This window comes from Sturnira hondurensis, unplaced genomic scaffold, assembly GCF_014824575.4.
Source record: "Sturnira hondurensis isolate 20B ecotype Veracruz unplaced genomic scaffold, ASM1482457v3 Scaffold0002638, whole genome shotgun sequence".
NCBI lineage: Eukaryota > Metazoa > Chordata > Mammalia > Chiroptera > Phyllostomidae > Sturnira > Sturnira hondurensis.
In genome coordinates, this window is record NW_028075269.1 from 10,504,977 (window position 1) to 10,531,931 (window position 26,955).

The 26,955-nt window shown below is 45.1% G+C and overlaps 1 pseudogene; it reads right to left on the reverse strand.

The window, feature by feature from the left end:
* On the reverse strand, nt 1-24,389 carry LOC118983201 (ubiquitin-60S ribosomal protein L40-like; annotated as a pseudogene).
* Nucleotides 24,390-26,955: the final 2,566 nt, after the last annotated feature.

Here is a 26,955-nt window from a genome sequence, read left to right on the forward strand (position 1 = left end):
TCATTTAACCTTCTTCTTAGGGTGCAGGTTGTTGGTGTGGCCACACTTCTTGGGGCAGTAGACAGCGCAGGGGTGTAGGCAGGCGTACACTTGGGCAGATCATCTTGTTGATGTTGTACTGGGCGAGCCGGCAGAGGGAGGGCTCAGTGATGCCACCATGCAGACCAAGTAAGCACCAAGCACAGGGTGGACTCGTTCTGCATGTCGTAGTATAAAAGACTGCGGCCATCCTCCAGCTGTTGGCCCCCCAAATCAGGTGCTGCTGGTCAGGTGGGATGCCCTCCTTGTCTTGGATTTTAGCTTTGCCATTCTCAGTGGTGTCACTGCCTTGACGTTGAGGGTGATGGTCCTGCCAGTCAGGGTCTTTACAAAGACCTCTGCATCTGCCGGGGAGGCTGCTTTGCCGCCTCGTTGGAAAGCTATGTACTTAATTCTTTTAGTACAGCGACTTTAAATCCATGAGCTCCTTCAGCTCCAGTTAGTGTTTTTATAATATCCTAAGACCTGGGAGATGGGGGGGAAATAGGGAGAAGAACACTTCTCTATTCTGAATTTTGTTGGCTTATTATCATGAAGCCAAAGAAGAACTTCCAGAAAATGATTCAAATGGCTTTATCTTTTCAGTATTTTATGCTCATTAAACCCAAGGGTTACAGAATTTGGAGTTTTTATCCTCTATTATAGGTCAGATAATATTCTCAGAAGTCACCAAGCTTACCTGGTGGTTGAGACTCCAGGTGGTGAGCTGGCCATCTGGTGAAATGGACATCACCTCCTACAAACAGGCATCTCCCATGGTGGAATGCCACCCCGAGGGGCACCATGCTGAATCCCTCTGGCTCTGTCCTCTGTCCACTCTCCACTGGCCATCTGTTCTCCTGGACCCCAGGGTTTATCTTGGCTTTGCATGCTGATGAGATCTCTTCTGAGTCCATTGTACCCACCTTGGTCTTCTTCTTAGTTTTAAAAATCTCTTCTTAAACCTTAGAAATGGTTCCAGATTATACTCACTGAGTTTTGGGAATCCAGAATGACAAAGATGAAGAGGGAAGAAAGATGCAGCTGTTTTGGTCCCAGGCCGTGGCCTTTCTGCTCATCTGTCTCCGGGCTCACCTTTTTGGTCCCTGGCATTGTAAAGCCTGCCCTTGCTGGGAAGAGCTAACCTCACTCACGCTGATGGGAGGTGGACTTTTGATTCCTCACTAGTTAGTGCTTATCTCAACCCATCATGAAGAAGGAATTTAATAATCTGCTCTGAACTTAGTGTTAATTCATAGAAAAATAACTTCTATTATTTTGACATTGGGCCACATATTTCGATGATAATTTTTAGAGGCTTGTTAATATTTGGACATTCAAGTATAGCTATCTTTAAGAGTCAGGGGTACTTGCAAATATGTCAAAATCAACCCATCAGATATTGACTGAACATGCACGATGAGCTAAGCAAGGTCAGTGTTAAGTGAGGTTTCCAAAATGGTACCGATTGTTCTTTTAAGGAAAATATGCAAGGCCATGATTGCATGGAAATAGCTCATCAGATACAGAAGGTAATGTATCTAGGTGCAGAGACTAAATGTTAAAAGAATTTACCTCATTTTTTTTCCCTCATGGACTGGGTCGTCAAATTCAGTCTCCACTTTACTCTGGGTTATAAGTGACCGGGACTGGTGGGTCCCCCATGCTAGGAGCCTCTCTGAAGGACAGCGGCTGCTGAGGGTCTGTGGTCGTGGTCTGAGACGGTGCTGGAGGACCTCGGGGAACTTCTGAATGGTTGATCTTCACCAGAGCAAGTCTTAGAGAATCATGTACCAGCAAAAGAATCTTTAAGTGAAGGTGGTATTTTGTTCCTGGAATATATCCTTAACCACAACACGCAGTGAAAATTGTGGAATGAAATAGTCTTTAAACTGTTCACGGCTGCATCGCCCGAACGGCAGACCGTCTGCACCCGCAGCTCCGCATCGCGTGAGTGCCGGTGAAAGCGATGGTCTCCACTTCCTCTGTCAGGTTCCTGACCCCGCGCTGGGGCCTGAAGTGCTTGTTATAGCATTTCATCCTCAGAGCCGCGTTATGAGGTGTGACTCTAAATATTCCCATTTTACAGATGGGGAGGCTGAGGCTTAGGGAGGCAGTGCAACTTGCCCAGGACCACACAGCTTAACAATGTTGGGTCTGTCCCTCTGAACCCAAGGCTGACTGTTCTGCATGATCATACATACCTGTTCCTTGTCTGCCCAGTGGACCGCATCTCAGGCCTGAGGACATGACAACACAGCTTTAGCTCATAGGCACATACTTATGCCTTTCACAACTGTTATTTCCTGGTGTGATCTGGCCTCAAAAGGGATGTGACCATGGCTGTGGCCATGAGGATATCCATGTTTGGGTCTCCTCGTTTGAGATTTGAGATGCACACCAAATGACAGTCATTTCTAAATGTTTATTATTGGGGACAATGAGAATTGAATAGATTGTATTTCGATCCCCATAGTATTTGAAATTCAAGTACCCTGGCCAGAACTCTCTAACATTTTATGAAATTCTTCAAAACACGCACCCAGAGATTGAATCAATTTTGCTTTTAGTCTTGTTTCAGCCCTTTGAAAACATATAAGCCCGAGTCACACTGTGGCTCTGCATCTAAATAAAATTTAGATGCCGTGGGACCCGATTCTGAACTTGCCCTTTAAGCTTAGTGAGTTATGGATTTGTCTGGAGGGCTCGCTATTTTCCCTGCCCTCAGTGACCACCACATTTTTCATGCCAGCAATATTGAAAATACTGTTTTGGTTTGCAGCTACCTGTTATGAAATTCACATAGATTTACACCCGAGGACAGGACCTGAGATGGATGTTGAGAATTTCTTGCATCCGTGTACTCAGTTCCAAAATTTCCAATAGATTTCTTATATCATCCATCTGCTCAGCAGTATTACTGAGTGCCTGCGGTGTGCCAGGTGTGGGGCTGGCCTTCACGTGAAGACTCCCTGTTACTCTCGTCCAGCCCCTTTCTCAGGGTGGCTGCTAACGACCTCTGAGTGACTGTCAGCACTCACCTGCTCACCACACATTTATTTGCTGGATGCCAATTATCTGCAGGGACTGTTAGGTGTTAGGGCACAGTCATAAGTATCTATAATATGGTAGGTTGGGATGAGGGGGGTCTTGGTCAAAGAGATGCCACCAGGCTTTGGAGCCCTGGGGGCATCCCTCAAAAACCAGTAAACAAATAGAAACAAAATAAATGCTGGGTAACAGACAAATAATCATTTAATCCATTTCTCTCATTTTACAGAGAAGATGTTGAGGCTCAGAGAAGAATTATTTGGTCAAATTAAGTAACCAATAACACAGGGGTAGGCAAAAGTAGGTGTATAGTTGTGAGTACTCCAAAACAGTTTATTCTTGTCTTATTATTTATTAATTATTCTATTATAACTGCAAATCTACTTTTGCCCACCCCTGTATCGAAGTTTTCATTTTAGGATTTGGCAACTTCTTTGGCGTTAAGTTAAATAGAGCTAAGGAATAAAATTGCCCCTTTAAACATCTTCTGGCTTTGGCTCCCATAGTTTTCTAACAGCCAACCAGAGGTGAAGAGAGCATTGTAAACCCTATTTGCTAGATGAGTAACTTCAGTCACACAGATTAAGTGACTTGCTTGTGGTCCCTCAGCTAGTTAATGACGGCGTCAGACCCAGAGCCCTCATTAAGTGTCCTGCGTCCTTGCCACCACGCCCCGGCTGGAGCAGTGCCCTGTGCACCACTGGGGAGGAAGACAGGGGGGATAGAGTGGAAGTGGAAGGGGAGGAAGATACAGAGTCAGCGAGCTTGGCGTTTTGGGTTCTGCGGAGGGGTTGCTTATTCTCTGGCACCCCGCGGAGTGTGGGTGGGAGGCTGTGTGAATTTTTCTGCTTCTCCCTGCTACCTTTCTTCCTTCGCCCTCGCCTGAAGCCTCCTTTTTACTGAAACGTCTGCCTTCCCTCTTCTTGCTGTCTGCTTCTGCCCTCGAAGATACCTGACCTCATTTATTGAGGATTAGACGCGCTTGAAGTCTTCCTCCGAAGGCCAGGTTCTGCCATCAGTGTGAGCAAAATCTGGACCCACGTGGATAACCACGCCCTCCTCCCACCACTTGCAAAGCTTCTTGACTTCTTAGTTGGAACCATCTTTATTTTCACTTTAGCTCGGCCACTCTTTCCCAAGGGTCATACCCTGGACCACCCGCGGGGGCTTGCACCTTCCCTGAACTCTGACACTCTGGTATCCCACTATCTGTCCCCAACCTCTTATCATCTGGTACTCACTCCCTTATTCCCACTTTGCCTACTTTTTGGCCTTTCTGAGGTGTTGACCCCCTCCAACTCTGATTTGTAGCGGAGTCCATCTGCCCCATCATGCTGCTTCTTCCCACTCTCTCCAGCTGAGCCCTGTGCGTGTCTCAGCCCCTGCGTCCTTCTGTCTTTCTCAACTTGCACACCCTCCACCTTGGGATTGTTCCGTCGTTCCCTGTCTCTATTTCAACCCACAGACTGCTGAATATATAACAATATATCTGGTACTTTGGTGCCTTTATGATTCTCCTTTCCAGCATCTCTGTGGTCACCTGGTCCAACAATGCTCATCTCAGTAGGGTTTTCAGTGCCATTTGCCATCCGTCCATAGAGTTCTCACTTCCCCGATGGCCCTTCCAATGCCCATGACTCTCCATGAGCCTTCTAGCCTGCTTCTGGCCACCCAGTGCACATTCTCAATCAATGACTTTTGTGGCACTATCTTCATTTAATTTCTATTTATGTATTTATTTAAAGGTTTTATTTATTTATTTTTAGAGAGAGGAGAAGGGAGGGAGAAAGAGAGGGAGAGAAACATCTATCTGCTGCCTCTTGCACACTCCCAACTAGGGATCTGGCCCGCAACCCAGGCACGTACCTTGACTGGGAATCGAACCGGCCACCTGTTGGTTCGCAGGCCGGTGCTCAATCTACTGAGCCAAACCAGCCAGGGCCCATCTTCATTTTAAATGTGGGTGTGCCCCATGGTTCTGTCTTAGCCTTCTTCTTCTTTTTTTAAAAAATATTTTATTATTTATTTATCTTCAGAGGGGAAAGGAAGGAGAGAGGAAGGAAACATCAATGTATGGTTGCTTCTCGTGCATCCCCTGCAGGGAACTGGCCCCTGCCGGAAACTGGCCTGCAACCCAAGCATGTGCCCTGACTGGGAATCGAACCCCGATCGTCTGGTTCGCAGGTCCGCGCTCAATCCACTGAGCTACACCAGCCAGGGCTTAGCCTTCTTGTCTTCTAACTTCACCAACATCTAGGTCTAGAGGACTCCCAGTGACACATCTTAACAGAGTTTCTGCTGCACTCCAGCCCTGTTCTTGCTTACGGACTCTTCCCGTTGCCACACACTCAGCCGTTTCCCAACCTGTTCTCTGCACCTGGTCCTTCTGCTATAAGCCTGGCCTGGGTGAATGGAGCCTCTGTCTGCCTGGTCACACGAGCCAGATGCCAGAGTCATCCCAGACTCTTCTCTCTGTCAGCCAGCACATCTAATTGGTCCTGTCAGTTCTGTCTTCTTAATATTCCCTGTGTCTGCCTCCTCTTCCTCTGTTTTCTCGGGCCCCTAGGATTTCCCATCTGGATGATTTCTGTGGCCTCCTGTTCAGTCTCCTTTTCCCCCACCCACCTCAGTCCATCCTCTACAGATCTTTCTAAGTCATAAAACAGATTGTGTCTCTTTCTTCATCCTTAAGGCTAAGGCGTGTATCAGCCCACTGTCAGCCTGCACCATCTTTGAGAACTATTTTCTTTGGGCTTTACTTGCCTATATTAAAAATCAGGAAATGTTACATAATATCTCTACATTTCTGGCTTATCTCCGGAAACCATAAGCCGTGGCTCCCTGACCCCTGTAGTTGCCCCGGGCAGCAGCTGGCTGCACAGTGGGACAGTGGTGGCCCTCAGATGGAGTGTGCCCTCTCCAGTTAGTCACAGACCCGCCTTCCCAGGTGTGCGTCACTCGCCTCTGTCACCCACCTGGCTCCTGCATCTTTGAGTCGGTGGCCTTTGGTTTGTGGCATGAAGTTGGGCCTCAAGATGCAGGGGCCCCATTGCAGTCCTTGTTCCCTGTGCCCATCAAGCCTCCTTTCTGGAACACCTTGGACTTGGCATTCTGTTTCGCGGCTCTGCCTTGGCACACATTCCTCTCTGGTTAAAATTCACACAAGAGGCAATACTCTTTTCTGAGAACCGTGGCAACCAAGGCGATGACAGTTTCATCCTTAATCGTGTAGAGCAGGGGTCCACAAACTCCTCAGGTGTTATTTTCTACATTATTCTGATGGCAGTGTACAATAAGAACTACAGTTTACATTTTGACCCAACACCCAACTAAAGGAGAAAAGTGCTGAGAAATAATACCTTCCATGACCTCTCTTGTTTTTTTCCTTTTTGTCTTCTTTTCCTTTTGTTTTCCATTTTTTTTCTTCCTCTTTTTCTTCCTTTTCTGTCCTAGCTGGTCATCGTGCATAACACAGATTTCATGATCCACTAATAATCCATCCTTTGCACATACTGCCTGGGGATGTGTGTCAGGATATCCTTCAAATTTTATGTTTAAATTCACGTGTACTTTTCTGGGAGAAAAGATTTCCTTAGTATTTAGGGGCCCAACCAGAACAGATTGTCTAATACCGACTTAGGTATTTATTTTATTTCTACTGAGATTTAACATCACCAGTTCCATGCACCCAAGTGTAGAAATTAGTGAAATTATTCTGAATGTGGGCCCTTCCTGTTGGCTCTCTGACATGGCCTGTATTGTTTGTTGTTAAATGAAGTTAATATTTGCATACGCTGAGGGAGGGTGAAATGATCCTTTAAATCTCTTGCATGTGTGCGCAGGTGAAAAGCTGGGTGAGGTGCCATAAAAAGGATTTACTTGGTGAAGGAGGTTTAATAAAACCTTCATTTAAAGTCAGATAAAATAACAGCCCAGGAAACTTTTTTTTTTTTTGGTTTATGTCAATGTCATTTGTTCAACCACTGCCCTTGGTAGTAGGAATGCAGAAAAAAGGGGTGAACAAGTAATATTCTTACCCTCATGAAATCCAGAAAAGAAGAAAAAGAAATGAAAATGGAATATTGCTCAACCGTTAATATAACTAGAATAAATGTTATAAATGCATCGATGCCAAAATGTGTAATAGAAAACTTAAATTAGATTTGTGGAAGGGATGAGTAAGAAGATAACAGAACAGACTTGAAAAGATGGCCAAAATGATTTTGAGCTACAAAATTATTAAGCCGTGGTTTTGAGTAATAGTTCAAATGAAGCTGCCATTAAAAAAATTTTTGCTCTGGCTGGTGTGGCTCAGGGGTTGAGTGCCAGTCCGTGAATCAAAGGGTCGCTGGTTTGATTCCCGGTCAGGGCACCTGCCTGGGTTGCGGGCCAGGTCCCCAGTAGGGGGCGCATGAGAGGCAACCACACATGGATGTTTCTCTCCTTCTCTTTCTCCCTCCCTTCCCCTCTATCTAAAAATAAATAAATAAATAACATCCTTCAAAGCAAAAAAATTTCAAATTAAATACCCTTTGTAATGTCTTCCTTGTTGTTCCCTTACATGTTTGGTTGGCGAAAAAACCCAAAAGCTGCATTAGGAAGGGCATCTTCCCCATGTTCTAGGAGGGCAAGCCTCTGTGTCAGCAGGCTGACCCACCTGCCTGCCCTCGAGGAGGGTCCCTGGCTTCTCTGAGTAGGAAGATTTGTTATTACCCTTGTGTACCATTCCTTTGCGGGATCTGGGCAGTTGGAGCAAAACTAACCTCATCACTACACCAGTCGAAGAATGAAAAATGATTACTATGATGCGTTTTCCTTTTTTACTTTTGTAACACAGTTAAACTGTTATTATAATTTGGGTGTGTTGGGGGGATGGAGTATAAGGAAACCTTGTTACTCCTCCCAAACCAGCATGCAGAGAACAGGGACAAATGTAATCCCGAATCCCCGGACATCAGCACACCCACTGTCCCCGTTTCTGTTAGTAACTGAGTGCTGCTTTAATTGGCTGCACTCTCTTTCAGGAGACTGGGAGGGGAGGGGCTCCTGTGGGCACCCACTTAAGCTTCACACGTGCACAGGCCATATGGCCACACGGATGTGCCTGTGCACAGGAGGGGTGCCTTCCCTGACCTCTTGGCTGTCCATTTGGTGCCTCTGTTTTCAAGGGATCTTTGATCCAAATCATAGGACCTCGTATGTCTCACAGGCAGATGGACGTAGACGGGGGACTGGAGCACAAGATCGCTCTTGCCGGTGCTGTGCTGTAATCTGGCAGAGAGCGAAGCTCCCGAGCCCAGAAGTCCCAGGAGGCCTGACATTCGCTCTCCACCCTGCGTGTTTCTTTCCTAAGGCCCTCACCCCACACTGCACCAGAGGGATTACCTCTCACTGAACCTTTCTTTGCAAATCTAACTGAGAAGGGTCAGGGCACCTTCCAGGAAGCAGTTACTTTGCTGTCCCCCACCTTTTTTGATGTCCATCCATCTATCCATCCATCCATTCATTCATTTTTGTAACTCTTTGGTTAACCTTTGCTTTCATATATCCAGGTGTCAGATGAGGTCTTCTTGCCCCTTAGGCCCTACTTAGGTGGCAGTAGAGTGCGCTTTCCTCAGGGGCTTCTGTTCTTCCTCTCACTCTGCCTTTGAGCTTCTGCTTCCAGGAACGACCCAGTTTGTCTAGGGGTTCTCTGTCCTGTCTCTTCACACATTATCCACACAATGTGGTCAGTCCCTTTTCTTGATTTCTTCAAACAGCCCAGCTGAACTCAGCATTTACAAGTACACAGAAGGCTTTATTTCTTTACTTTAATTTTTTTACGTTACATCCCCAGAACTTTAATCCTATAACTGGAAGTTTGGAACTTTGGACCACATTTACCCTTTTCGCCCCCCCCTCCCTGCCCCATCCCCATGTGACTCTGGCAGCCACCGGTCTGTTCTCTATTTCTACAGGCGTAGTTCCTTCAGATTCCACACGTAAGTGAGACCATCAGTGTTTGTCTTGCTCCGTCTGACTTACTGCACTCGGCATAATGTCCTCAGGGTTCATTCACGTCATCTCGAATGGCAGGGTTTCCCTCTTTTTTATGTCTGACTAATATTCCATTGTATTTATAGACCATATTTTCTTTATCTATTCATCCATTGACCAACACTGAGGTCATTTTTGTGTCTTGGCTGTTGTGATTAATGTAGCAGTAAACATGGAATGTACAGGTATCTCTTTGAGAGAGTTGTTTTTCTCCCCTTGGTTATACATCCAAGGGCATGTTGGCTTTGTTAGGAAGACATTAATGATGGTTGTGGGGTCCCAAGGCTTTACGCCGCAGCAAGGCAGATGGCTGTAAAATGTTCATGCCACGTGGCCTTGTTTTGGAAAGTTCTTAGGCCAAGTCTAAAAACCCTCATTCTTCTGCCCCTTCTCTTCTATCCTCAATCCCCAAACTCTTCACCAGTTTCTGTCAGAGCCATTGAGCTTTCTTTGGTCACTTCTAACACTCGGTGATCCCTGCCTACGGGGGTTTCACCTTCCAAGCCCAAGAAGCACATCATTTTTTTCTCCCTAAACAAGATAGTTCTCTTCTTAATGGCCGCTTATATCATAGAAATTTAACTCAGTTACTTAATTGTGTACTTTCTAGAGCAAAATGAATTCTCCTCTTTTAGGTAAGGCACAGGTATTTGTGGTATCCAAAATAGAAAGATTAGAGGTGTCTTTTGCAGCACATTGGTCTCCCAGACACATAGTAACCGAGCAAGTGTGTTGTGGAGCTGGGAGCGAAGTCATGTATTACCAATAACTGGTCTGGAGGGCACAGGGGAGTGGAGAACTAAATGCTGAACCAGAAATGAAGTGCAGGGGACTTGGTCACTTATCAGCTGTTGGCCTTGGCTTTGGGCCAATCACTTGCCTCTGTTTCCCCTCTGCAAAGATGGATTCAGTGATTTCTAATGTCTTTGAAAGCTAAATGTAGACATACATTTTAGAGCTTCCTAAATCTTTAGGAAAGCTTTCTACACACAGATACCTTGTGTACTCAAGTTGTTTTTTGTTTTTTTTTTTGCATCTCTGCATCTCGGTTCTACAAGTCCGAGATGATACAGATTTTCCTCTGTTCTGGAGTTGGTTGCCTCGCCTCTGACACTGTCCTTGAGATTAGGTAGGTGTTCTCTTCTTACACGGGATTCTGAAAAAGACCAAAAGCTGCTTTTGTGGGAAACCTTTTTCTTCTTTAAAACAACGCGATAGTCAGAGGTTAGATACAGTGTGGCTGGTGCTGGGGTGGGGGTGGGGCGGGCATCCAGGGGCAGGGACCCTGGCATCTGTGGGTGTGCTTCTGCTTGTTTTCTTTTTTGGGGGGAGGAGTTTGTGACACTTGGAAAGAGTCTCAAAACGCTACCTCCCTCAAGGACACGTAACTGTGATCGCCACCCCTTGTGAAACCCTAGGCTTTTAAAAGTCCTGATGTACAAAAGTGTTGGTTTGAGGTCTTTGCAGAATTCTTTATTAGAGGCCAGAAGGTGGTGTGGTTCATAATTTATTGTCCTCTAAGGGGCTTTTCGTAGGGAAGTCAAATGGATGACATTTACCATCCTGAAAGTTTCCCTCGAGTTCTCGGTTTTTCTTGCTGGAGATTCAAGGAGGGTAGCGTTTCTTCCAAGGTAGCCCCTCCTCCTTCGTGCTGCAGTGACACTTTGGTTCATCCACTGATTTCATTGAGGGTAGGCTCCAATGTCACACACTTTAGACTGTGCCTTTTCCCAGAACCACGAAGGTAAGAGAAAATCAATAAAGATCAGTTGCTAAATCAAGGTCATTCTGCTTGCTTTTTCTATTGTCCTCACTCATTTATTCTCCTTTTTTGGGGGGGAAAACACCCCTTTTGAATGCCTTCATTTGATCATTATCATTATCCTCTTTCTCAATTTCAAGTGAAAAGCCCACAATCTAGCTTTTCTAGTGTGTTCTCACATCTTTTTTTTCTTCCCTGCACTTTTATTTTCATAGTGGTTTTCTGTAAGTCCTCAGGGCATTTTGGGATGAGATTGGGAAGAAAAACTCAATACAGTGTAAAGTTACCTAACACCCATCTCAGAGTAGGAAAAACGCTTAAAACAGCCAGGAAAAAAACCCCAGGGGAGTCTGGGGTAGTGGGAGCCACAAAGGCCATTTTGTCTTCTCTCCGGTTCCTCTGTCTGTGATTGCTGCCTTTCTGCCTTTTATTTCTCTTTGTTTGTGGCCCTCTGCTGTGTCTTTACTTCCACTCCCAGTCCTTTCTCACAGAACTGTAGAATATTAGATTTGGAGTGTGAACCATGGGAATCACTAAGACCAACCCCCTCGGTTTTTTTTGTTTTTTGTTTTGGAAAGGAAGCTAAGGCTTAGAGAAGTTACCGTTAAAGAAGGCAGTTGGTTGCAGTGGAGAGATTTCTCCAAAGCTTTGGGAGTGCAAAGGAGTGGGCTCAGATCCTGGTTTAGCAAAGGAGTGGGCTCAGATCCTGGTTTAGCCGCTTACTGGCTGAGCGCTCCTGGGCAAGTCTCTCGACCGCCTTGCTGCTACATACTGCTGTTGTAAATGGGGACGGTAATGCATTCCTCCTGGAGCTGTTGTGAGAGGTTAAGGGAGGTAATGAATCTCATGTTCCCGGGCAGTGCCTAAGAAATCACCCCTCCCCCAGTTAGTAACCATTATCACCAGCTAGTTCGAGGCAGTACCTGGATTAGTTTGGCTGCAGGTGTCTTACTGTAATGGACATTGTTAACCATCCTGATTCGGAAGATGCTCCTGTGTCAGTGCATCTCATGCTCTGCTTTCCGTGGTTTTCAGTCTTCATGGCTTTTGACGTTGAAGTTGGCTTTTCAGTTTGTGACCTCATCTCAGCCCTTGAAATTAATACTGCATTTTAAATTCTGCTAGGTTCCTTGTGGGCCCGTGCATGGGACATGGATGGGCGTATGAGTAAGTAGCATTTGACTTTGTCCTTGAAGTGGTTGTAGGCTTGGGTCTGTGAAGGAGGCAGAAGGGAGTTCCAAGAAAGGGGAGGGGGCAGCAGGAGCAAAGCTAGAAGCCGGGACTTGCAAGATGGGTTTGGGGAGTAGTGAACTGTTTGCCAGGCCAGGGCGAAGATGGTTTCAAGAAGGTGGGACTAGCCCACTCTGAAATGCTGCAAAGACGTGGAGGTCGGTGAATCAGGGAAAGTAATTGAATTTGGCTATGCAAGATTCCTTCACCAGCTTCAAAGAGGCCACTTCAGTGAAGCGGAGGGGGCACAAGCCAGGTTGTAACGGGCTGCAAACAGGACGAGAGATGGGGAAGTGCCGTCTGCTGGTGCAGACCAGATGTCCCCAAATGCGGCGCCAAGATCCTGAGAGGTGGAGTGAGAAATACAACATTTATATAGTATGTTTTTCATAAGCTTATTTTATTTAGTCTAAATAGCCATCCCATAACCTGAGTTTGTAGCCTTACATTTTTGGTTTTAAAATGTCCTTTCTTTTGTGAAATGATGATGGTTCTCAAAGCTGGTTGCACGTGAGAACGCTCAGGGAGCTTCTAGAAGTAGTAGTGTCCTGGCTGCCCCTCGGATCAGAGTCCCGGGCAGGCCGCCTGCTGGGGCAGGGTCCCCACTCCCCACATGGACTCTGTCGTGCAGCCAGGGTCACGAGCCTTTCTGCTAAGGGGTGGTAGGATTTTTATGGTAGTAGTTGTTGTTTTGTTTTAATTTTTAAATGTCTTCACTTGACACAATGAAAAATTGTAAACTCTTGGTTCATTGCCCAACCTTGATTTGTTTTAATTTTTACTTGTATTTACTTTCTAGTCTACTGATTTATGAAGTTCAGATGGCAGGAGTCCAAGTGAAGTGAACTTGGGCGAAGTGACAAGGGCGAATTTGTTATAGTTTTAGAGAGTCAGGTCTTCTAGCACTTCTGAGCAGCCTTCAGTGTTCTCCCATTTTCCAGAACATTCCGTCTGTATGAGGTAAGGCCCATGTGCGTTCTTAAATACAGATTGAGTATCACTGAGGATTATTGAGAAATCAAGTTGGAGACTTAGGTTTCATGGACGCGAAGCACACAGTCCTGTCCTCCATTTGAGTCTTTCCTCGCTCCTTTTTGGGGGAAGAGGGTTCTTCTTGTGGCTCCCTTGTGCCTTCTGTCCTAGCTGCACACAGGACATCTTGTCTTGTCTGGTCCTTTCTGACGTTGAAGGTAAAACACCTTTTTACTTACAATTGCAGGTCTGAAGTACGACATCACGTAGGTGAAAGCTTCTTATTTCTGCCTTCTGATGCTTTTAGTTATTTTAATGTATAGAAGTCAGAGTAGGAAACATCTTAAATGCAGAACATTTAATTTCCATTAAAGTTAAAGATTCCTAAGCCTGTGTTATAGCCAATAAAAATGATGATGTTTAAATCAGCTGATGTCCTATTTCTTCCATGAATATTTTATATGAACTGCACAGAAAGAAAAAGTCTTTATGTTTACCCAGTTAGGTCCAGTGGCTATTGGAAACTTGTCTTCTTGGGTTAGTAATATGAATAACTCCTATTATTTATATCCAGAGTGTACAAAGAATTACATGTATTGTTCCTGGAGCTTGTTTTGCAGACTAAGTATACTGGCTAAATCTTGCTAATATAGGCATTCCCTGAATTACTGACATCCTTGCAGACTTGCTAAAAATAAGACTGTGTGGGCTGGGCTCTGCTAGGAAAGCAGCTAGGTTCTACCAGGGGCCAGGAAATGGTGTTTCTGGGTGCCTGCTTGCTCTAGAATTAATCCTGAAGTACATAGTGTTTGTGGTATGGCAAGGAGTGTCTTAACAGACCTCCACTGGAGCAGCTGGCTGCATCCATCCACGCTGGTCATTTGCTCTGGGACGGATGGCTCAGCAGGCAGATCACCCATGGTCAGGAAGCTGGTACCTTCTCCCACCACGGGAGGATCAGTTGTACTAACTCCCCACATTGTTGATAATCTGTTGGACTCCTTACTGTGATTTCTTAATGTATTGAGATATTGTGTAAATAGTAAATATTGGCATGAACATTTACATACAGTAATCTGCTGTGAGATGGGTGTTATTATTTTCCCTTTTTACAAATAGAAAATGGAGATACAGAGAGGTTAAATGACCCACCTGAATTAGTAAGTGCCAGGGACAGGATTGGAACCCAGGTAGTCTTATTCTAATTATAGTCTTAACCAATGTACTCCATTCTCAGGGGAATATGTAATCCTGGCGTAACCAAAGGCTTTCCAAGAGGGGATATGAGGATGTTCCATAGTTGTCTCTGGGGAACGTGAATCTCAGGAGACTCCCCATTGGAAGACATTTCATTTCCAGACGGCTCAGGGACATGCTGCATCAGACACCGCCTTCCTAGGGATGAACATTCACTGTCACTTTCTAGCGCTTGAGAACTTTGGTGGCAAAGAAACCCGTTTTGCTTTCTTTACCCCAGAGTCTCCCAAACTCATTTGAACTTGGAATCCTTTCATTAAGAACCCTTGTTAGCATTCTGCAGAGAGAGTGGTCTACGGAACACTCCTTTCCTTGGCCCTAGATTCAGATTAATTAATTCTAGGAGAAGATGTGTGCCCTTAACAGTGCGCAGTCAGGATTGTCATGCTGCCACTGAGTGTAGTAGATGAACATTGAAAACTTCTTTTGATTTCAGTCTTTTCATTTTATATTCTGGTGCCATCTATGTAATCGATTGTCCTCACTTATTTACTGGATACATTAGAATAATGTATCCTAATGAATAGGCCAAGAACTTTTTCAGGCACTGGGGAAACAAACAAAGTGACAATTATAATGAAAAATTGAACGGTTCATCCATACGAACTGCTGGTGTGCATCTGTGCGCCGTGCCGAGGGCCAGGTGCTACAGGGCTGCCTTTTGAGGCTGCCTCGTTGTGGAGGGTGAGAATACTTGCCTCCATCTGGTTCCTCAAGTTAGGGTGGTTACATTTATGAAAAGAAAAGCAGAGCAGCGGGGGTCCAACACAGAACTTCTGTGTGAGGACATATAATTTCCATCATCTGGGTGTTTCTGGAAGCAGGGAATATTTGAAATTCCCTGAAATGGCTCTGGAAAACTCTGAGATCGCCATTGGCAAAACATCTGGGACATTATAATTTCTTTTTTTAAAAGATTTTATTCACTTATCTTTAGAGGGGAAGGGAAGGAGGGAGGGAGAGAAACATCAACGTATGGTTGCCTCTCGTGCGTCCCCCGCTGGGAACCAGCCCGCAACCCAGGCATGTGCCCTGACTGGGAATTGAACCGCAATGCTCTGGGTTGCAGGCCCACGCTCAATCCACCTAGCTACACCAGCCAGGGCACGTTTTCTTAGTTCAGCAAATCTACTACCTAGTATTTTTATTAACTGCCACTTTCAATTAGCACACAAGCCAAGAATTGTATTAAAATTGTAATTGGTTGTTATGAAGATCATCATTATAAATGAGTTCTGCAACATCCTTAAGTGACTTCAGAATCACACACAAATTAAGCCATGTGCAGTATGGATTTAGCATGAAGTGTATTTTATAGTGTGGGAATTTATAAAATGAATAATCCATGGATGATTGGATAGTCTTGTAAAAGGGCTTTTAAAAAATACGGTAGAAGACATGTAACATAAAATTTATCATCTTAACCATTTTTAAGTGAGCAGTTCTGTAGTGTTAAGTGTATTCACATTGTTGTGAAACAGATCTCCAGAAATTTTTCATCTTGAAAATTTGAAACTCTGTACACATTGAACAAGCCCCCCTCTTCCCTCTCCTGCCAGCCCAGGTAACACTTATTCTATTCTCTGTCTCTATGAATTTAAAGACTGAATACCTTATATAAGTAGACTCCTATAGAACTTGTCTTTTTGTACCTGGCTTCTTAATACTTAGCATAACATCCTCAGGCTTTGCCTATGTTATAACATGTGACAAAATTTCCTTCCTTGTAAAGCCTGGATACTATTCCATTGTATGTATACACCATTTAAAAAATCTGTTCATCAGTTCATGGACGTTTGGGTTTCTTCTGACTCTTGGTTATTCCAAAAATTGTGCAAAGACTTTTTATTTATTTATTTTTTAAAAAATATTTTATTTATTTATCTTTAGAGGGGAAGGGAAGGAGAGAAGGAGAGAAATATCAATGTATGGTTGCCTCTCATGTGTCCCCTGCTGGGAACTGGTCTGCAACCCAGACATGTTCCCTGACTGGGAATCGAACCGCAGGCCCACACTCAATCCACTGAGCTACACCAGCCAGGGCGCAAAGACTTTTTAAAAAGTGATGCCTGGTTTCTGCCATCAGCTAGTAATATTATTCACTTAGCAAGCCTTCTATTGATGGATTTATAGGTGACTTCGGTTTTTCCTGACCATAAACACCTGATAAATGTCTTTCATATAAATCACCGGTGATGTCTATGATTATTTCCTTAGAATAAATTCCTGGAATAGCATTACTGGATCAAAAGGGTGCACATTTTTGAGGCTTTTGGCACGGGTTATCGGATTATCTTTCATCAGTGTATGAATAGTGTGGGAGGGAACCCGTCTCTCCACACTCTGGCCAATGTTGGATATTGTCATTGAAAAGCAAGACAGCGCGAGACCTTTGCCAGTTTGATAGTTGAAAATGGTTTCATTTTATTGTTTAAATGTGAATTACTGGCAGAGAGATTGAGCTTTGTTTTTTCGTGTGTTTATTAGCTGTGTGTGGGGTGCGTGTGCTTGGAGTTTATTCACACCCTTCACCCATTTTCTGCCGAGGTACCTAGTGTCTTCTCTTACTGATTTTAAGACTGCTTTACAGAGTCATAATGTTCAGTCGTTATCCTGTGTTGCAGGCATTTACCCCAGTTTATTATTTGCCTTTTAAATTTTATGGTGTATTTTGATATCTGATATTTTATGTAGTCAAATCAATGACTCTTTTCCTTTATGGTTTCTTTCCTCTGTGATTACTAAGACGGGTGAGATATTAGGTGAGGCAAGCCTACTTTCCCCTGCCTTCTGCTCCAATTCAGAAAGACAGATGAAGGTGTAGCCATGTTAAGCTAGTGCAGAGAGCATTAGACATCTCACACTCATTCACTTATTTCTTTCTTCAAAACTATTTATCCAGTGCCCAGTGTATTGTTGGCCCTGTATTCAACACTGGATTGCACAGTCTGCAACTGGCTTGCCTGAGTGTGGTGCCCAGGCACGGTGGATTTTCACAGACAGTCCCAATTTCAAACATTCCGCCCTATTGTTGGTCTCAGGTGTCAGCCTGCCTGTTCTGAATCTGGCTTCTGCATGTGTGGATGTATTATCTTTGGGTAACATGTTCACTAGGGATCCTTCTTTGCCTGCCTATACCTGGACCCAGAAGGCAGTACCTCATCCAGAATGCAGCCAGAAGGACCAAGGTCCTGCTGCTGTGGAAGGTGAGCGTTGCTCCTGCTGGTTCCGAGAGGGAGCAACATCTGTTTGGGTCACCCGGTGGAACAACCAAGTCCCCGTCCCCTTTCCCTGGACCACACAGCTCATGCTAGCACAGTGACTGCTTTCCTAAGCTGCACAGCAAGTCCGAGCCCAAGATAGGACCCTTTCAGCAATAGATTCCTGTACATGGTTGCCATGGAGAGAGCCAGAATGAGGGAGCTGCAAACAGATGATTCCCCAGCGTTTAAAAGACCCTTTCAAGCAGCAGCCAGCCTCAGAGGCCACAGTGTGAACCTCAGTCCTGAGGTGGGGTGAGTACCCGGGTTAGGTGTCCTGAACAAGTGGCGGGTCCTTGCCTCCCTGGCCTGCGGGACTTCTGATTCTAACACTGATTGGTAATCCTTAGAGTCCCTTGTGGCAGTAATATGTCTTCATTGGATTTGGGTTCAGCCCTTGCTCAGGGCCAGGAAATGAATTTTTAAAAATCATGCTGTTGTACCACAGTTGGTCAGCTGCCCATTCCTGAAGTACTCTCCTTTGGGACTTTATACATTTCATAGTTTTATCCACTTAGTAACTCCTTATAATTCAAAACAAATGGTGGCTAATTATTAGTAGTTGCTTTGTGGAGAAGGCAATGAAGACAGCTTGAGCCTCACCAGCCCGCACACATGGCTTATAGGTGTCAGGGTGACTTTGAGCATATTTGGGTTTTATATGGGTTTTCCAGCTGGGTGCCAGCTGGATTATGAAACAAAATAAACTCAGAGCCTTCTATTTAGAAAACCCATTCATCTGATCCTCTGGGACACACCTGTAATTCTCTCAGGTGACCGAGGGGTCACAAGCTCAGAGAGAGAATGACCCAGAACTGTGCTCTTCAAGAGAACTTCTGTGTTCTGTTGGAAATGTTTTATATCTGCTCTGTCCAGTGCTTTAGCCATGAGCCATGTATGGCTACTGAGCACTTGCAATGTGCCTAGTGTGACTGAGGAACTGAATGTTAATTTTTGTTAATTTGAACTGTATAGCCATATATGGCTAGTGGATAGCATACTGCGCAGTACAGATCCGTTGAGTCTGACATTCATGTTTTTCAAGCTTTTTGACAGTAACTCACTGTGAGGAGCACATTTGATACTGTGCCGCAGCACAGACGCACATGCGTGTGAGCGCGCACGCACCCCACCAGTGTCCCCGAAACAACACTGAGCCTCACTACAGGCAGTGTCCGCTTCTCTTTGACTCCGTCCTGTTTCATTTTTATTTATTTTTTTAAACAATTTGTCATTTTTAAAAATATTTTATTTATTTATCTTTAGAGGAGAAGGGAAGGAGAGAAGGAGAGAAACATCAATGTATGGTTGCCTCTTGTGTGTCCCCTGCTGGGAACTGGCCTGCAACCCAGGCATATGCCCTGACTGGGAATCGAACCGTGATCATGTGGTTCACAGGCTTGCGCTCAATCCACTGAGCTACGCCAGCCAGGGCCGTCCTGTTTCATTTTTAAAGGTGCAGGTTGCGACTTGGTTAATGAATTTCATGACCCTCACATGGGTTGTGACCCCCATTTGGAAGAACATTGCCTTGTACTACCCACTCCCCACCTGCGGCCATTTCCTCTACCTCATCTGTGTTTCTGTATCTGGCCCCTTTGCAGGGCCTTTGCATTGGCCCTTCCCTCTTCCTGGTATGCTTTTCCCTATACCCCCTCATGACCGCCTTTCTCATATTCTCAGGTTTCTGCTCAAATGCTCACCAGGGATTTCTTCCTGCAATCACCCTCCTCTAGGGAACTTTGCATCCATCTTATCCTGCTTTGCTTTTCTCTCCAGCAGTGTTCACCACCTGACACACACATTATTTGTTTGTTGTCTGCCTTCCCAGCTGGAATATTAGCCGCTTGAAGGCAGGAACTGTTTTGTTTGTCGGTATGTCCCAGCATCCAGGCTGGGAGTTCAGTAAATATTTGTGGAATAAATGAACTGACATGGCCTTGACCATTTTCAGAATTTTCGCCATGGCTTTCTATGCCGAGTGGTTTATGGAATCTTTCCTTCGTTACCTGGAGATACTGAGTTCACGCCAGCGGTCCGACTCATGTTCTGGGCACTGGGGATAGATACATTACAGAAGAAGGCGGACACGTCTCTGTCCTCTTGGAAATTTTAATTGGCTTTGGGGCCTCTGCCATGGCTGGGTCCAGGAATGTCGTGCTGTAGGGTGTCTGGATAGCGACTCGGGGATGAAAGGACTCACAGAGAGAGTTTGTATTTTTCAAATGTATAAGCAGCATTTAGTAGGGCTGTGGAGGGCTGGGGACAGCCCTGCATGGAGGCCCATGGAAAGAACGATAGACGGCATTTCCGTTAAACAGTGGGTTACGTACAGGCCGTGTGCCCCAACCTCGCTTCTGTTGTAGCCCCTCTGAGGGGCGGAGGCTGGAATGCAGGTCTCTTTTCTTCCAGGCCGGCAGCTCTCCCCACATCCTTTACAGGTTTCCCTTACATTTGCCTCTCAACATAGAAATAAAAATGGCCACCCTAAAAAAAATACTATTGCTGTCTCAGTGCTGAGCGGCAAGCTTTATGAGAACTGAGTAATGGGTTTGGTGGAGAGCTATCTAATAATAATCGTACCTTGAAATTTTTATTAGCCCATCTTTATACTTGATGGTTTCTGCTTACACTACGGATATGTTGGTGGTTCTTGAATCCATTTCTATTCTCAGTCTATTTTCCCTTATCTTTTCCTTATAGTCAGATTCATTATTCCTTAGACTTTCCTGCATCCTTCACGGGAGAGCCATTGGGATGGTGCTATTTCTTCTCTTTTGTTAAGTGTACACATTAAACATCATTTGTTGAATAGCTTTTTTTCCCCCAACAGGAACTCTTCAAAGAGAACATAGTATAATATTAAACCTCCGTATAATAAACAGTGGAGCTGGGCCAGTACGTCCAAGACATCTGAGCCATCTCTTTTTATTGTACACTCGAGCTTTAGTTGCATAAATTTTACAGTGCATCATCTGACAATATTTGCGATACGTATTCCCTAGTGATTAAATCATCGTTTTATAATCTCGTACACAGAGCATCCACGAAGCTACTCCCCACTCATCCCGCTCAAATGTGAAGACTCCTAATTTATATCTCACAAGCCTTTTACTAATTTTAATTGAGCTGTTATACAGAGGTCATGTGGATTTTCACAGAACGATTTTATGTAAGAAATGCCTTTTGAGGGAGGGGCAGGGGGAGTGGAAATTGAACTGCCGGGCAGGGAAAGCCCGAAAATGGACCCTGTAGTGATAGAGAAGCTGTGTCTTGACAGTTGTGGTTAGTAAATATTTACAGCAAAGTCTTGAGCTGCAACTCTGCAGGATTTATTTTTTAGAAGAAACGTTTCATAACCACGAACTGTTATATTTGATGAGCTCCTGGAGCAGGCGAGTGGCGCAGTGTGCCTACTTGCTGGGGAGGTGCTGTCTGCAGGCACCGTGGTTTTCACTGAGTTAACGCAGCGGTCCCAGCTGGGATTTCTACTGTTCTCCACCCATGGCACTCGTGGGAGTGTGACACAGGCCCCTCCAGCCCTGAGGAATGGCTCTTGATTTGCAGCCACAAAGGCAGCTCCAGCTGATAGTTTGTGTGTTAAATAATGGATAGTTAGCTGTGAAAACAAATGAGACAGAGCCTGCTGCCTGCCGGAGCCCCTCTGGAGGCGCTTGGAGAGTGCTTGGGGAGGTGCGTTAACTCCTCCACGGGCATCATGGGCACAGAGAGCCCCTCTTCTCACTCAGGGGACTGTGCCCATGGAAGTGTTCACTCAGTGGCTGACTCGGAGAAAGGGAAGACACAGTGTGTGTGGGGGGGGCGGGGGGGGCAGAGGGGCTGTTGCAGCAGACCACAGGGTGGGGGTCTCACACCTGAGAGGAAAGCCCAGCTGGTGGAGAGATGATGTCCTAACACAGCGGCTTTTAAACTGTTAGAATCATATGATTCCATGCTACTCCCAGGGTGGGCTCTGGACCAGTAGCAGCAGCGTCGTCTGGAAGCTTGTTCAGAGTGCAGAATCCTAGGTCCTGGTCCAGACTCTTGGATTCAGAATCTGCACTTTAACAAGCTCTGCAGGTGATTCATATGCACGTTCCGGTTGGAGTGATAGGAACAGAACACCATCCTTTCGGTACTTTTACAGATTCTTGGTCAATGTTAGTGATTTGTAAATCAGATTAGCAAGTCATTCAGATACGAGCTGGTTTGTAGCTGACCCCCATGCCCATGTTTTAGGGGAGGGAGAAGCTGACAACAATATTAATGGGAAGCCAGCTGGAAAGGAATTGGTGGGGGTTTTAAGGCAATCCTTAGCCCATTACACACTCTTACCAATGTGAACTCAGAGCAGCGCTTTTCCGACTTGAGTGGGCAGCGGAAGTACCAGAGGCCTTTTAAAACACAGACCGCTGGATCCCACCCCAGAGTTTCTATTTCAGTAGATTTGAGGTGAGGTCCAAGAATTTGCATTTCTAACGAGTTCCCAGGTGCTGCTGCTGAATGAGGGACCACACTTTGAGAATCACACTCTTTTTTAAAAAAATATAGTTTATTGATTATACCATTATAGTTGTTCTATTCCCCCCTTCATTCCCCTCCCCCCGCACACTCCCTCCCCCACCCTTCTCCCCCCTTAGTTTATAACCACGTGTCTCAACTTCTTTAGATTCTATATTTCCCCCACTATTCTCGCCCTCCCCCCTATCTTCTACCTACAATCTATGCTATTTTCTGTGCCTTCTCCCATCTTCTCCTCCTCCCACCCCCCTGTTTCTAACCCTCCATGTGTTCTTCATTTCTATGGTTCCACTCCTGATCTAGCTGTCCTCTTAGTTTGCTTTTGTTTTAGGTGTGGTTGTTAATAACTGTGTGTTTGCTGTCCTTTCACTGTTCATATTTTTCATCATCTCTTTCTTATATAAGTCCCTTTAGCATTTCATATAATAAGGGCTTGGTGATGATGAACTCCTTGAACTTGACCTTGTCTGAGAAGCACTTTATCTGTCCTTCCATTCTAAATGAAAGTTTTGCTGGATAAAGCAATCTTGGCTGTAAGTCTTTGGATTTCATGACTTGGAATACTTCTTTCCAGCCCCTTCTTGCCTGTAAGGTCTCTTTTGAGAAATCCGCTGACAGTCTGATGGGTACTCCTTTGTAGGTGACTGTCCCCTTATCCCTTGCTGCTTCTAGGATTCTCTCCTTCATTTTAGTCTTGGCTAATGTAATTATGATGTGCCTTGGTGTGTTCCTTCTTGGGTCCAACTTCTTTGGCACTCTCTGAGCTTCCTGGATTTCCTGGAAGTCTATTTCCTTTGCCAGACTGGGGAAGTTCTCCTTTATTATTTGTTCAAATACGTTTTCCACTCGTGGCTGTTTCTTTCCCCCTTCTGGTACCCCTATAATCCGGATGTTGGAACGTTTAAAGATGTCCTGGAGGTTCCTAAGCCTCTCCTCATTTTTTTGAATTCTCATTTCTTCATTCCTTTCTGGTCGGATGTTTCGTTCTTCCTTCTGGTCCATTCCATTGATTTGAGTCCCAGTTTCCTTTCCATCGCTATTGGTTTCCTGGACATCTCCCTTCATTTCAATTAGTTTAGCCTTCATATGTTCCTCTAATTTGTGACTGTACTCTACCAATTCTGTGAGCATCCTGATAAATAGTGTCTTAAATTGGGCTTCTGAGAGGCTGGCAATCTGTTGGTCGCTTAGAGTTATTGGCTCTGGGACTTTGAGTTCTTCTTGTGCCATCTTTTGGGCTGTTTGTGCCTGTTAAGTAGCAGGATCGGAGCCCTAGGTTTTCACCAGAGCAGGGCAACTAAGTCGCTGGGTTGTGATGTTGTATGTCGGGGCGGGGTCAAAGAGGGACAATGGCTTCCCTCCGGCGCCCGCCTCCGCGACCCCCACCAGCACCGCAGCCACCACCGTCACCAGGGCCACGCGCCCTGCTCCACTGCACGCGAGTGTGCCACCGCTGTCAGCCCTCCACCACTGGGTTCGCCCCCTGGGGCCAGCGTGGTCCGTCTCACTGCGCGCGAATGTGCGACCTTGGTCAGTCTGCCCCACACCCCGACTAGGTCCGGGCTGCCTGCGCTCCTAGGTCTGTCCTTCCCGACCCTGCTCGGCTGCTGGCTCTGCCTCTTACCGTCCCCGTTGAATGGTTCGTAGCTGTCGGACTTCCGTATAATTCAGTTTTCTGGCCTCTGGGTGTGTCTTAGTTCTCCAAAACTTTTGTTGTATCCAAACTTGGTTGTGGGAGAAGGCACAGTGTTTCCACCTATGCCTCCATCTTGTCGGAAGTCCGAGAACCACACTCTTTAGATACAGTTATGATCACAGCAGCCGTATGACACTTGTCTGTGGCATTGCTGCCCCATGAAGCGTGTATTTTGGAGCCATGCGTGGCCACCACTCCTGCCAGGTCTCTTACCATGCCTCTTGTACCACTGAGTCTCGGAGTGTCATCCTGACCCCCTGTACCTGTGGGTATTCAGGCTCCACCCTTTTTATTTTCTGAGTCAGAATCCCTGAGAGTGGGGCACGGGATGGTCCATAAGCATCCCCAGGTGACTGACCCTTAGTCACACATATGATGAACAGCCATTGCCCTGTGTGCTTCTTCCCAACTGCATTGCATCCTTAGTTTCAAGGGTGTGTTTTGCTCTTGTCATGGCTTCTTGTGCTTTGCTTGGATCACTGCTGCCCTAGGAATGCCCTCTCACACCTGCTTACCTGCTAGGGTTCTTGAGTCCTTCCAGGTCTTCCACAGAAGCTCCATTCTCCTTGAGACTTTCCTTGACCATCACCCGCCGCCCCCCGCCCCAGTCCCCACCTCAAGCTGGATGTGATTCCCTAAAATATGCTTTTCTTTTAAAATAAACTTAAAAATGAGATGCCAGTCCTTATATTTCAATCAATTGTAAGACACCCTTTTCTTTTTTTTTTAAAGATTTTATTTTCTTATTTATTCATATTTAGAGGGGAAGGAGAAAGGGAGAGAAACATCAATGTATGGTTGCCTTTCGTGCATCCCCTGCTGGTAGCTGGCCTGCAAGGAACCGGCCTGCAACCCAGGCATGTGCCCTGACTGGGAATCGAACCGCGATCCTCTGATTTGCAGGCCCGCGCTCAATCCACTGAGCTACACCAGTCAGGGCGTAAGATACCCTTTTCAGCTTCCCCATGCCCCATTCTCTCTCTGAGTTAAATCTACAGAATATGGCACATGTGGCTCATTGTGAGATGCCGTAGGTCAGTGGACATAGCCATTAAAAACAAGGCAAAGAATAAGAAAAACTGATAGCTTCTCGAAGTTGTTAGGTGTTGAAAACTCAGTGGTCCATTGCTCAAACAACACTGTCCCTCTGGCTGTTAAGTATGTGGTTGTAGCCCCTACGCAATGTGGGCTCCTGGATGGCTGAGACTGTCATGTATTTATAATTTGGTCCCCTGCGGACCTGGCTTATGATACAAGTGTTCAATAAATATTTGTCAAATGGTGTAAATATGATTCCTTTATCTGCGGGTGAAGTTGACACCGTTCTGTTCTGGTTTGATCTTTTATTATGTGTGGAAATACATACCTGCTGTGGATACCGATGAAAAGGGCAAACAGAAGAGGTTCAACAGGAGGACGAAGATCCTCATTCAAGCTTTACATACACAGCACCCGTTAGCGTACTGCTCCCATCCAGAGCCAGCCTGCTCTTGCAGATTCCTGGATGTCTGTGGGACCCAGGACGGGGATTGAGTGGGAGAAGGGGTTGGGGAGAGTGCTTTCCTCCCAGACTCTGTATGCAAGGCATGGGGAATCCTTAAACTCTTCTATCCCAGAGACCAGGGGTCTCCAGTATCTCTCTATACCCAGCACTTAGAGTAGAAAGCAGGTAGGCAGTCAGTGCTTGTTGAATGAGTGAATGAATGAATGAAATCTTGGCTTTGAGTCCTGTCCAGGTAGCATATTTTGACCTCTTTATATCTATCGCATTTGCTTTGTAGATCAGGGATATTAATATGTGATCTAACTCTATGCAAGAAACTTTTGAGAGCCTAAGATGCTTTAATTAATCTGAGGGCACTTTTTAAGGTGTTACATATGTGTTATTATCCAGAACAGAAGAGAGCCTTCTCTGTGATTCTTAAAAATAGCTCTTCTTGGTCCTCAAGACCTATCTTTTAAAATTTTACTTATTTATCTTTAAAGGGGAAGGGAAGGAGATAGGGAGAGAAATATCAATGTATGATTGCCTCTCGTGAGTCCTCTGCTGGGAACTGGTCTGCAACCCAGGCATGTGCCCTGACTGGGGATCGAACTGTAATCCTCTGGTTTGCAGGCCCACGCTCAATCCACTGAGCTACACCAGCCAGGGCAAGACCTATTTTAAAGATGTGTCATTTAGGGGGTCTTGGTTCTCTTGGTCAGTTCATTTTCTGCTGCTTTTCTCTCTGAATTTGCAGTGAACGAAGTGCTGTAGGTGTTGAAAGTGCTTCTTTGTCACCATGGCATGTCAAGGGACCTTCCTGCTAGTACTTGTCTCTCTGACAGGTAAATTTTGTACTTTGTACTGCAGCTTTCACTGAAGAAAATTTGGGCTTGTGTGAATGATTTGTTGTGGCATTTCCTGTTGGAACATAATATTTGAAATTAGATTAACATATAGGAGAGAGGTCAGGTGCAGCAGCAAGAGTGGGAGGAAGATAGCTTTTGAACTTGAATCACTTGACTTTAAGTCCTGACTCTGCCCCTCATTTGCTGTATGTGTGATCTTGGGCACTTTTTGGAATATTGTATTATGGAGAATGTTGAATATACACAAAATATGCAGAATAGTATAATGAGCTTCCCTCATTTATTAACTAATAGCTTATTTGTTTCAACTGTAAAGCCCTCTACCCCTGTTCCCCAGTATAATTTTTAATAAAATTCAAAATATCACATAACTTCCTTTATAGATTTTCAGTATAAATCTATAAAAGACAGGAAGTTTTAAAAAATAAGATGTCACTATCACATATGAATAAATTAATAAATTTTTTAATAACAGGTTTCTGGAGACATTTCCAATATAGTCAAAATGTTATAAATTTTCTTTTTGTTTTTATAGTTTGTTTGAATCAGAATCCAAATAAAGTGCATGTCTTGCAATTTGTAAAAAGGTCTTTTAAGATTCTTTTAATCTGTTGGTTCTCCTTTATCTCTATTTTTTTTTTTTCACATAGAAGTGCAAAGGAAAAGAAACTAGGTGGTTTCTCTCATAGAATTTCTGTCTGGATTTTGCCGACAGTGTGTCTGTATTGTATTTTCTGTACATTGGAGGCATGGCCAGATTTAGATTAGGGTTTTGGTTTTGGTTTTGGATCTTGGGCATA